We start from the raw sequence: 13,915 nt of genomic DNA, 5'->3' as shown, positions 1-13,915 counted from the left end.
AAAGATGATCTCAGTCTTCCTCTTCTTGTGATTATTTCTTGCAAAAGAAGAATTTGCACAATTCTTGCTTCTGCATAATGCTCTTTGGGAGGTTTCCCATTAACAGGGTTCTTGGACTTCATCATGTTCCAGACTCAAGACAGACAGCTTTCCATTTCACACAGACATTTTTCTCCCTAGGGTAACTGAATGTCACCAGAATATTCTGGGAACCGGTTTAAAAATCTCAGGCCAGGAAGCACCAAACTACTACTTTCTTCCAACCCTCAGGCTCTGTTGCTGAGTCTGGTTTCCCGGCAAGACTCTGTCTTTCTTTAGGGTGAATTCTGCCTCGGGGCCTCCTGCGTTCTTTCCTGCCACCACATGCCAACTGCGGCTCTGCCCTGTAGTGCATCAGACTCTTCTATGTACGTATAAGTTTAAGTTCAGGAAAGGACCCGTCTCCCCCCACCACAGGTAGCTCCTAAGTAGAGACAAAGCATCCTTTAGGGGATGACTATCTTATGATGCATCATGACAAAGTTAATCCAGTATTATTCTAACTTAGTTGAGACCCCGTTATGTCTTTAATCAGCAAAATAAATAAAAATGAAGCAAACAAACAATCATTACAAACAATACACTCTTTTACCTGGCTATGAATTGGCAATTAATAGGACAGTTAGCAAGCGATAAGGTAGGGAGCACTGAAAGGCTTTAGGAGTACTTAGCTAACATGTTTTTGAGACCCGAAAATGGTCTGATGACTTGTGAGAGGGACACAAAGGGCTCAAAAATATTGAAAAAGTTATTATTTTGTGCTTAAGATATGTACACATTTATACATCTATGCATTTATTCTTTGTATGTATTAATATTTTATTTAAAAACAACGGGCCTGGCCAAATACAACTGGCAGTTTCTTGAGAGAAATCCCATATCCAATTCCTCAGGGAATCCAGGGCTTTATCGACTGAACCAGTAAAAAGAGAAGGATTCTTTGGAATTCATGAAATAGAAAATGGAAAAAAGACATTGAGTAGTATTTGATACATTCTGTCCAGGCCTGGTAAATAAGAACTATTGCAAGTTCTCAGATTGGTTATTGTCACACAGGTGCAATGCTACCTGAATGCGTGGTGTTCAGTAATCGCTAGGAAAAGGACACCTGGGGACAATATGGCCCTAGAGGTGTGTAGTAAGCAATTAAATCTGGATGGGCTTGTCAACAAGGCTGGGGGTCTAAGAGGCTTAGTACCCTGTGACAGACTGAATAACGGCCTCCCAGAGTCCTAAATCCTAATTCCTGGGACCTGTGAATTTTACCTTAAATGGCAAAAGGGACTTTGCAAATGTGACTGAGTTAAGGATTTTGAGGTAAGGAGATTATCCTGAATTGTCTGGGCCTGCTGTAGTCCAAAGAGCCTTATGAGAGGGAGGCAGGAGATGAGAGTCAGTGCTAGGAGATGTGAAATAAGCAAGAGTTCAGAGTGTTGTGAAAAAGGGTCCATGAGCCAAGGAATGCAGGCGGCCCCTGGAAGTTAGACCCGTAAGGACACAGATTCTCCTGTAGATTCTCAAGAAGAAACAAGCCTGACACACGTTTCACGTTTGCTTTAGCCCAGTGGGCCTGGTTTGGGGCTTCTGTCCTCTATAACTATAAGAGAATAAATTTATGTTGTTTTAAGCCAATAGGTTTGTGCGTATTTGTTGCAGAAGCAATAAGAAACTCATACAAACCCCTCTGGAATCTCCCACGACCTGCACAGTCTCATCTCCCAGAGGCAGAATGGCCCCGGCCACCCACCCAAGCTGATCTCTGTTGAAAAGTTGAGGCAACAGGAAAATGATGCTCACAGATCTTTCACCATTAAATGGCGCCCTTGGGTTTGTTTTACAGAGAATGTTTTCTTCCAATGTTTCACAGTAAATTCTATAGGATTATATGTCCTGCAGTGAAATTTTACCAATTTCTTTGGGTGACTATTTCTGTACAGAGAGACCTTTCTCTCCTCTTGACTCAGGAAACAGTTTTGGGACCAAATAGTCATGCCTTTGAATGCCATATCTGTCATTGATCATGGTAAACTTAACATCATTGACCCTCAGTTTCTTTTTCCATAAAATTCTTCATGCCACTCTCTCTCTCTCTCTCTCTCTCTGTCTTTCTCCTGGTGATGCTTTAAGGATTAAAGGAAAGGCACGTAAAACCTCTATCAAAAATATTTTTAGTAAATAGTCACCATTCTAAATGCCATGGCATTAAGATAGCGATTGCAGTTGGTGCGACAGACCCTGAAGGTAGTTTACTGCCTACATTATGGAACCACGGAAGGCCAGAGGCCTCTCCTTGCTGGAGCTGCATGATTTATGTTCCCGCTGCTCCTAGTGAGAGGCGGCACAGCATGAGAGTGGCGGGTCTTCGCTCCAAAGGCAAGCTTGCCCGTGCTCAGAGCCCATCGCCTTTATTTATTCCTGTCTCAAAAAGTGGTTGCAAAGATTTTGTGAATTGATGCACTTAGATTCACTGACTTGTTGCTAGTAGTCAGTAAACACTGCCATTATCATTTCTAGTGCTATACTAAAGGCATTTTTTATTGAGAGTAGAAAGAAAGAGAAATACCAAAAACACTTAAAAGTGATTCCATCAAGATACCTGAAATGCTGAATCAAAGGCCTTTGCACACAGGGAGGGAGGCAGGCAGCTCAAGGACATACATGTACGGAACTGAGAACTGTCAGCTGTGTCAAAAAGAAATGTCTTTAAAGGCTGAAGGATAGGAAGGTGATGAAATGTACAGTAAATCGCGAATTCTAAATTTTATTGAAGTTTTAGCAATTTGCTCATTATATGTCATATATTATTTGAAAACGTGCTTCATTCATAAAATCATTCTATTGCATTTTTAGGTGTTTTATCACCTTTGTTTTTGCTTGTTAGTTTTAATTTTCTACCATTTAAGCTTCTTTTAATGCTGTGACATTAATAACTGCCAATCTCTGTTGCTGAATTTATCTTTTTTGAGCCTTCGGATGTTTGGTTCCCATTTCAAATTCTCTCCTAGCAGGATCTTAACCCTTCGTCATAGTTAGGAATTTGCATTTATTTGTGTGATTATGAAATAATGTTGGATTCCTCCCCGAACTAGAAGCACTATCATAACAATGGCTTTGTGTATTTTCAATGCTGATGCCCAGTTTTAAGCCCAGGACTGACGCATGGCATACGCTAAATGAATAAAGTCATGTACCTTCCAGTCAATATTAATATTATTTCATAATTATGCTGTGGTAGCCTATACATGATGATGTAGCCAACGGATATGTTATAATGTTGTCTTTTACCAACTAGGATTGTTGCCAATTGATTCTACATTTTCCTTTGCATCTCAAAAAATCCTTTTCCTACATGGTTTTGAATCGGATTCTGCTAATAAAAGATATTTACACAAAATTTGGGATAAATAATAGAAGCAGAATCTCTGTTGCTCCAGGAAGCTGAGGCCATCATCAGAGGACTCCAGCATCTGGTTCTGAGCCGTGCAGTGGTTTTCTAAGGCTCCAATTTATATACTAAAACTTTTTTTTTCTGGGAATATCTGGAAGGGCTTCTGTTTTCCTGACTTAATCCTGAATAACAAAATTAGTTTGTGCGATCTCTATTTTACCAAAGAAAGACATTGAAAATACACTATTTTATAAGATTAAAATATCAAAAATTCAAATTCTTACCTCGCATAATATTTTCAGATCCATATGCAGTGCTGTCCAAACTCTGTAAGCAGTTTTGTGTGATAAAAGCTCCATTATCCATTTTATACTTCCTTGTAGACATTAAATTATCTTGAATACTACTTCAGTAATTGTACTTTTTCCCCTTTTAATTTTGGTATTATATTTTCTAAGTATATTAAAATGCAATAACAGATAAATGATTTAGAATATTAAAATTATTTCCTTAGCAAAATATGATATTCCTTGAATTTTTTTCTTCTTGATAATAAGTTGGTGTTTTTCATTACTTCTCACATTCAAATAAAGGCCAACTAGACAATTTGCTTTTTTAAAGATAAAAGACCTAAGAGAAATCAGTCATTTTGTCATAGAAAATTGTGAGTTTTGTTGCTGTCTTTATTGTTGTTTTTGTTTTCTGTAGTAGAAATCTGCTAGGCATTAAGATCTAACTGGTTAATCCCTAAAGTCATTTTGCACAGATTCATTTGCAGTCATCTAATATAAGCAATTTTAGTTTTTGTCTCAAATTTGTTTATCATTTGCTGTTGCTACTGTTATTTGCTACAAATCTACCAGAGACAATGCAGGTAATGTTTCAAAAAGCTCTACGGTTATTTATTTTGAAAAACTGATTCCTTTATAAAGGGAAAAAAAGATTTTTTGCTCTTCCATGAGTATTACTTGTTCAGATCTAACAGAGGCACCACATCCCATGAAATTTTATTTTCACTTCCTTCTGAATCCTGTCCCTATGGTTTGTACCATGCCTGTGTGCTTAACATTTTTGCAAGATGCTTCCTTTTAGATTGAGCTATCAGAAGGGTACCCTGTTTAAGTTGTGGTTCCTACTAACCTTTTTAAAAAAGAATATATGTGCTTTATTTCCTGTTATTACCCAAATAAAACTCAAAACAAAAAATTAAAAATTATATTTTTAAACTGTGGTTTATATCTGAATGGAAAATATAAATCACATATGAGATCAAACAAAGCTCAGGGCACAGCAGACTTCAGGTCAGCTAAGCAGACAGTGCTAAATATGAATTTCCAGAAGTGAGAATGTTTAGTGGATATTAAATGGAGACCTTATTAAAAGTGTATAATGAGTGATTTATTGTCTGAAATGATGATTTTGGAGAATATGAAAGAAGCTAGAAATAAAAAATCATAAAGTGAAAGTAGCAAGGTGGAAAAGTGGAGAGTGTCACTGAGCAAAAAGTATACATATTAAAGCTGTGCTATAAAAATAAATGAATACAGAAATGGGTGCACTAATATTCAGCAATAAAAAGACTTGCACTGCTAATGCATGTGAACAACATGGATGAATCTCAAAGCAATGTATTGAGTAAAAATAGCCAGACACAAAAGATATGATATGATATCCATATGATTCCATTTGTATGAAGTTCAGGAAGGAAAAGTGATCTATTTCCCTAGAAATCAGATCAGTGGATGCTTCTGGGATAGAAGGATTCACTGGGAAGAGCCCAATAGTCCTTTCTGGGGTTATGATGCTGTTCTGTTCTGTACCTAGTTAAAAGTATGGGTTGCAGTGTTTGTATTTGCATTTGTAAAAAAAAATTAAATTATTCACCCCCAAATCTGTCCATCTCACTGTATGTAAAGTATACCACTATTAAAAGAATAAATAAAATTTGCACACATAACAGTATATTTTTGACATTGCCATGTCAGTACATATAGATCCACAATTCTTTTCAACAGCCACACCACATGCATTTGTATTGACATGTCCTAAGTTGAATAGCCATCCACCTTTGATTAGGCAATTCTGTTGTTTTCTGTTATTTCTTTTTGTTTTATTTATTTCTTTTTTATTATTTATCATTTGCAATTTGCAGTAGGGCTGCAATGGTCTTCCTTAGAAACCTATACAGTCACATATTGGAAGTCATTCCTTAAGATAAATTCCTAAGAGTTTGACCTCTGTGATCTCTCCAACCATGTCTGTTTTGCTCCCATTTTATCCTTTGTGACAAGCCCAGGGCTTGAGATATGGAGTAATGATGATAGAATGGGTGATGAATGGAATTACTAGACCAAGAGATATAAACATTTTTAATTTAAAATCTCACTTTACAATCTAAAACAAGTCTGTTCATTTAATAGATAATATTTTGGAGATCAAATCCTTTAGATTAAATTGTCCCTAATAAAAGTTTTCCCACTTAGGGCTGATAGCTGGTGTAGTCACAACATTAAGATACCAAAATACTTCCCCATCTATTGATGGTCATTGCCCCAAATGCCCTGTTCCCCAATGAACACTCACCCCACCCTGGCTGCCCCATTTTTTCCCAGTCCTTACGATCTAGCAACTAAAGTTTCAACACAGCTGAGGAGCGAGCCCATTAGCTAAGGGCCCTGCTCCAGTGCAACAGCTGCTTTCTGTTTTGGTTGCCCAGTGTTTGTATGTTCCCTGTTCTTGAATATTCTGATTATCATTTGCTCTGTTGTACCAATTTAAATGAAGTAGTCCCCTTATCTATGGGGGATAGTTTCCAAGACATCCAGTTGGTACTTGAAACTTTGGATAGTACCAAACCCTATATATTCCATGTTGAAACCCCCTGCTAGGCTTAGGGCTTATGCTGAGAGGATGTCTCCACTCTTCCTATCGGTTTCAATGTGGCTGGTTTCTCACTCACTCAAGATACAGGATACTCTCAACTTGCTTCTGGATTTCTCACAAAGGAAATAGTTCTGTGTGTTGTGGTTGAATTGATGAGTCTATGGTTATAGGGAGGGTCCAAGACTTCTTATTTTGCTACCTTAGTGATGTCCCTCCTGCACAGTATCCTATAATATGGAATTATTATAACTAATTATTATCTGTTCCCTATTTTAGCTTTTATGTTTTTTAAATAAATAGTATAGCAGATTTCTTTGTCTATATAAGTGAACACGGGTGTGTGTGTGTGTGTGTAATTTTTTTTACCTTAAAAAGAAAATTACTTGGCAAAGGGTTATAAATATTTTATGGGTTCATGTTACATAGTCTCAAATTGAACTCTAGAAAGTTTGTGCCATTTTTTTTTCTAGGAGTAATGTATGAGAATGCATATTTCACCACAACTTAGTCCATTCCAAGTTTCCTAATATTAATAGGATGAGAAAGCTATGAAGCTGCAGGCAAGTTTGTATATCACATAGTCTCCAGCAGGGATTTATAACTATAAAACCACATGCACATTTTGTTTGTATGACTATTTTTCAGATGGAGAAAACACAAAGGCTAAAGCTTTTTGTTGGTCCACAGTTTAGTTTTGTTCTTAATTACAAATTACTGTCTCTTTCTATCTATCCTTTGACCATCGTCTTTACCTGTTATTAAAGGTCAGGCAACCACCATTGACGGATGGTGACTGTAAGACCACTGGAGCTCAGGTACACCTATGACTAATATTTAAAGGTAATATAAGAAGCACTGGTTTAATTTCCACATTGTCTTAGTTGATATGCTAATATAAACCTCTCGTGAAAAAAATATTGCTTAACAAAAATAAGTGATTAAACTTTGTTAGCTTTTTAAAAAAGATTTTGATAAAAACCAATACAATCATTTTCAAAAAGGCTATAGAATTTACACTAGAAACAAAATCGCAGTAGTTTGTGCCACATTCTTGCTAACATCATAAGAGGTTGTGCATAATTTATAAGAAACTAATTTAGTCTTGAACATAAATTTTCTGGTGGTGGGGAAAAGCTCTTTACTATGCATGTTTTATGACTTAACTTTTTCTCCTGTCCCTATTAAAATGTATGGGTTTTGCACTCCCATACTTTAACTTCTGACTGCATGGGTTATGGACCAGAAGGGACAGCTGGGAGCATCTCTAGATACATGCTTGTTACAGTTGTGGATAAGACTATTTTATTTATAATCCAATAAGAAATTGGATTAACATTTTAAGTTTCTCTCTCAAGGCATCTCACTTTACAATCTAATAAAATTCCATTCACTTAATAGATAACATTTGGGAGATCAAGTCTGCAGGAAATATTTTGTCTTTCAGATTAAAAAAATACATTTCTAATAACAAAACCAAATATTCTGAGTCATATATAGATTTTATCTTTTTGGCTTCACTGTGAAACGTATTTTTAGCAGTAGAGACAGTGAGATTTTTGCAAGCATTAGGTGGCAATATCACTTTGCATGCTTCTGTTTCTGTCACCCCAAAGCTCTATTGATCAAGGTACTCAGCATATCCCAGGCTCAGGTCCAGGAATGACTGCATGGCAACAGAGGATAGGGCTGACATGCGAAAAAAATTCCTGTGTCTCAAGGACTATTTCCAGTCACCAACCCCTCCAAACCCTAACCCCATCATTTACTCAACCTCCCTAAATCCATTAGTCATAATTTAAATACATATCTTAAGACAATCTTTCATGAAGGAGAAAACACATTAATATAATTAATTTTTCTTGGTGATAACAGAGTATTGATTTTGAGCGTATGAAGGAATGGTAGTTTGGAGCAATGTTCTCTGGAACATTCCCAGAGATTGTGAGGAGCTAGGTGGAATTATGCAACCCCAAACATGAAGACACGCAATATCGGGGAAAGAGACGAGAAGGCATCAGTGGCTTGATGGCTGAGTCCACAGTTAGAGGATATGAGTGTGTATCTTCACTGTGGCTTGTAGTAGCTGTTTGATTTTTGATTTAACACTCAACTTTCCATGATTCCATCTGGAAGGGTGAAAATACCTAACCTAAGATTTTATTGTGATTGCTGTATCAACTAATACATGTGAAAATCTTATGTTAACTACAGAGTTAACATACACATACAAAAATATTATTTTACCAAGTAGGGAGGAGGAAATGCACAGAATAATCAAAAGAAAAGTCTGACGTGCTTTGCCTTTCTCACAATATTGCATAGTTGTTGTGTTGTTTTTCTACATAAAAATTGTTTTTATGACATATTTCCTATCCTCTTGGATCAATATATTTAGAGGTTAAAAACTCCATACAAGTAAAGGGGGAAACATGAGTTTTTTTTGTAAAGATTGCACTTCTAGGCTCAATTATGCCCTATGATCTATTTTTCATCTCATTCAGTTATACTAAATAATTGGTCATTAAAGAAAAGGGATTAATGCCTCACAGCACTGCATTTTTTGGCATCCTTGAAGTGACTTGGCAGAGAAAGCTAGCAGAGGACACTGAAAATATTAATAACATGAACATTTCATTATAAGGCAAGGTCTGCACAGCTTAGGTGCTTAATAAATAGATACTTGCTGTCCAGTTTATAACTTCAGATATTCAAGCAGTAATAGACAAGTGTATAAGTACTTATTCTAAGCAAATGCTTAATTTATAATCATGCACAATTTAAATAAATTCATCTTGATTTAAATTGGGGGTTGGTTGCCACCATGTCCATTTTGCTTTGCTACTGTTTATTTTTCCCTGTTGCTAATTGAAGCTGTCACAGTTTCGAACTACACAGAATGTGCTGGAAGTGTGTCTCAGGAGAGATCTAGGGAGTAGGAAACAGCTACGGGTGTAATTTGTATTTACAATCAGTATTTCGAAGTTTCCCCAAGCCGAGTTCTTTTCGGTAGCCTGTGGGAAGCGGATGACATGCACAAGTGAAGCTGATTGCACAGAACCTGCTGCGGATGCTTGGGGCATGTTTGTGAAAAATCGGGTGAAGCATCTAGTCACTGAAGTGAGGTAGGGTGTCAGGTCGACTGGAACTGTCTGCTGATTTGTTCTTGCCAAGCAGCTTTGAGGACATGCAAGATGGATTGTTAACACCTGACTATTTCACTTTAATGGACAAGTGATACTTCTGACAAGAAACATGCAAAATAATTAGCATATCTCCTATAAATATATATGAAACACATGAAAAAGAGGAGTCCGCTTGTCATTATCTTCATTCCTGACGTAGGATCTGGGCTGTGTAAAATCACGTTATTCATCAAAGCAGAGAGCAGACTATCAAAGTTGCCAAAAAGAAACACAGAAAAGGTTCCTAAATTATTCAAGAAGAGAAACAGAGCTTTAGACCATGGGAATAGCTTAAGTCTAAAAACAAACCTCAAACTTTGAGCTTTTATGTGATTTCGTGCCCCCTCTAAGGCATTCTAAATTTGATTCAGGGGTGTGTGTGTGTGTGTGTGTGTGTGTGTTTAAATCTATGTCATATGACAGATTTAAGTAGGGCCTCATATATGATTAGGAAAAATATGCAGCATGTGAATTTGTGTCTTTTGAAAAAATTAAGTCTACATAATGTTTTTAAATACAGAAACTTAATTAAAAAATGTTACTTATAAATTCTTGTCTCCTCATCAAAGCTATTTCACCATTAGTGTATTTTAGTTTGTATGGACAGGGGTCCATTTGAGAAAAGACAAAAAATGTATATGTACTTCTATACTTCAACTCCTAAAAGGATGTTTCCAAATATTTCTAGTAGCATGTATTTTTTATTATTTCCTAAATAAAAATTATAGAGTTGAAAGATAAACCTTAGATTAGACCTGTGAGACTTTAACATATTGTGAGCTTTGGTCTTCTAAATAGATCTTTATATTATTACTGGTTATCAAAGACATTTTTTTAATTTTCCTTCTCTATTAGTTACCTAATGTTTTATTACACAATACCACAAACTTAGTGGCTTAAAACAATAAATATTTATTTTCTCATAGGTTCTATGGGTCAGGAATCCAAGCCTGGCTTAGCTAAGTCCCCTGCTACAGGGTCTCTCTGAAACCTGCTATCTGGTGCTGGGTCTCTGCTTCCAAGCGCACTGGGTCAGCAGGATTCACTTTCCTGCAGACTTTAGACCGATCTCCCTCGGTTGCTTGTTATGTGGGTGTCTCAATAGCAAAGCTTCCACTGTGGCAACTTCCTTCTTTGAATCCAGCAGGGGAGAAAGTCTACTGGCAACAGGAAAGTTAAATTATGTAACGTAATCACAGAAGTGATATCCTGTCACCTCTGCCATACTCAATTTGTTAGAAATGAGTCACAGATCTTTTCCACAGACAAGGGGAGGAGATTACACAAGGACTTGACTACCAGGAGATAGGGACCATCGGCTACCCTAGAATGGGTCTACTACAACTTCCATGATCCAGATATTAAGAAAAGTTGAATACTGAGATTGCGACATCACTTCTTAACGTCCCATCAATATTCAAATTGGATATTTGATCTCAATTATTTTTAGAAGAATTGTGGGAAGACATAGTTGAAAGACTCGTTCTTATACTCACTGATACCCCTTTCCTACCAGATTTTCTGGTTTACAACTTATTCTCACATATGTTCTGACTCTTTTCTTAAATTAATTTGGCTTTTAATACATTACTCACTTGTTTGTGGTTATGCTGATATAAATAAACCTACTGCACTGCAGGTCATATAAGAGTATAGCACAATTATGTATGACACATAATACTTGATGATAAACAACTATGTTACTGGTCTATGTATTTACTAGACCATACATTTTATCACCATTGTATTACAAAATGTACTCCTTCTACTTGTATAAAAATAAGTTAACTGTAAAACAGCCTCAGGCAGGTGCTTTGAAGGCATTCCAGAAGAAGGCATTGTTGTCATAGGAGATGACAGCAGAATGCATGTTATGCCCCTGAAGACCTTCCAGTGGGACAAGTTGTAGGGGTGGAAGACAAGACAAGGGATATTGATGATCCTGACCCTGTGTAGGCCTAGGAGAATGTGTGTGTCTTTATAAACAACAAGTCTTAAAAGTAAAAAAATTTTTAGAAATAGAAGAAAAGCTTATAAAGATATTATTTTTGTACAGTTGTACAATGTGTTTCCATTTTAAGCTGTGTTATTACAAAAGAGTCAAAAGTTAAAAATATTAAAAGTTTATAAAGTAAAACATTTACAGTAAGCTAAGGTTAATTTATCATTGAAGAAAGAAAATGTGTTTTATAAATTATGTGTAGCCTGAGTGTACATTGTTTATAAAGTCTGCAATAGTGTACAGTCACGTCCTAGCTTTCACAGTCGTGCAGCAGGTGAGTTGTGAGTGAACTCCTAGTCCTACAAGCTCCATTCATGGCAAGTGTTCTATACAGGAGTATTTTTTTAATCTTTTATGTTTTTACTGTACCTTTTTCTATGTTTAAATATACAAACATTTACAATGTGTTATGATTGTCTACAGTATTCAGTACAGTAACATTCTGTACAAGTTTATATAACCTAGGAGCAATGGGGTATATCATATAGCCTAGGTGTGCAGTAGACTTTGCTGTCTAGGGTGGATAGGTACATTCTATGATGTTCCTGTAAGGACAAAATCCCACAAGGACAAAATCTCACAAGTACAAAAATCACCTGAGGAAGCATTTCTCGGACTGTATCCCCTTTATTAAGTGACTCATTACTGTATATTGTTCAGTTAAATAATTGCACATATTTAGAAGAAAAATAGAAAGCTTAAATGTATCTAATTATGCTAATAATGTAAAATGAAAAGGAAAGATACAACTGCATGTTAGAGAGACATCTGTGTAAAAAATTCTGGGAGACAGGAGCTCGGAGTTGGATTAGCTATCTGTGAGATCTTGGGCAAGTCACTTAATTTCTCTCAGCATTTCTTGTATCAGCTGTAAAATGAATGGCCAGATCTAGACATTCTCCAAGATCCCTACTTATACTAAACTCCATGAGCTTATTGTCTCTGTACTTCTTACCTATAGTCTAAGCATGGCGGTGTGACCATATCACCTTCCCGATCCCTCACTTTAGGTGTATTGCATCAGCCAGACATCCCTGTCCTGCAGGTGTGGGTGAACTCCAAATAAAAAAATGTAATTTTAGCATCTCCTAATACTCTATATAGAGGCAAACATGTGGGCAATTACATTTTAAAATTGATGATATTAGCACTATTCTTAAAATGCTCTTTCAAAGGTAGATTTAGAACATTAGAACACTGTATTTTTATTCTCTATGTCTTCTCTCCTCTCAAAAACATCTCCCATAAAATAAAAATAGAATCAAACTGTAATTAAAGTGATTAAAACTTTGTAATATATATGCACTAATGATGATTTATGAAAAATAAGAGAAAAAGAAATTCCAGGGTAAAAATGAAACTGGAAATGAGGTTCATTTAAACCTTAATATTCCTGGGAATAAATTTGCAACAGGAGTTCATTTAGAAATCTCTTTTGATTCATAAAGAAGCAGCTTTAATAAAGTGATTTTACTTTTCTCTTTTACAGCCAGTGATCACTTATTTTTATAACTTTTTTTCTATTGAAATTGAGTTGTATTGTAGTTATAGGAAAAAACATTCATGGATTCTAACTGAAAATAACTGCAAAAATAATTTATTGTGCCAATGACTTAACTCTTTCACAGGAAGTATGTCTACATGCAAAATACAAACAATTGGCTGAATATTTCAAATATAACCTTCTTTCTACTTGATCCTTCACATACACCGCCCCCCCCCCACGGATTATAAGTCATGAAATTTGCCCTCAATGATCAGATGTGTCCTGTTAGTGGAGTGACAGCCTGAAAAGTTAAAATTTTGGTGGTAGCTGCATAGATTCATTTTTAATGTCAAAAAGAAACATAAAATGGTTGTCATGGAATATTTTTATGACTTTTGCAAGAAAATGTCATTCATATCTTAAAGTTACACGTTTAGGACATTTATATTTTGAAATAAACTATCAAATCAGAAGTTAATTAAAGAATGGAGATTCCTCTATAGTTTGTTTTGTTTTTCTCATGAGTACTGTACTATTTATGACTTGGTTTTCTGAGGCCCTGCTTCACAAGACAAGTACATGGCTTTTCCCTCTAACAGAAATGTTGCGTTCTCTCTGTCAGCTTTCAGTGCCATCATTAAGATTATTTATAGTGCTTTTGTCTAAAAGTCACAACCTCTGAATCTAATAGGAACGAAGGCAGAAGCCAGATTAAAGGACAGAACTGCTACCCTACAAATCAATATGTAGGTGTGACAGTTAATTCAGCTGGTGTAATGAATTGTATCAATACATCAGTCTACATTTAGGAGCCCCATTATAAATACTGAGGATTTTATGAGAGAACGAGCAGAGGCAGTGGAGCAAGGACCTAAGACTAATTTTAATGAGCTATATTGTTATATAAGCCATATGATAGAAGCTTATGTTGAGAC

The sequence above is a fragment of the Lemur catta genome, chromosome 16 (genome assembly GCF_020740605.2).
Source record: "Lemur catta isolate mLemCat1 chromosome 16, mLemCat1.pri, whole genome shotgun sequence".
NCBI lineage: Eukaryota > Metazoa > Chordata > Mammalia > Primates > Lemuridae > Lemur > Lemur catta.
This window is presented reverse-complemented; position numbering follows the sequence as displayed.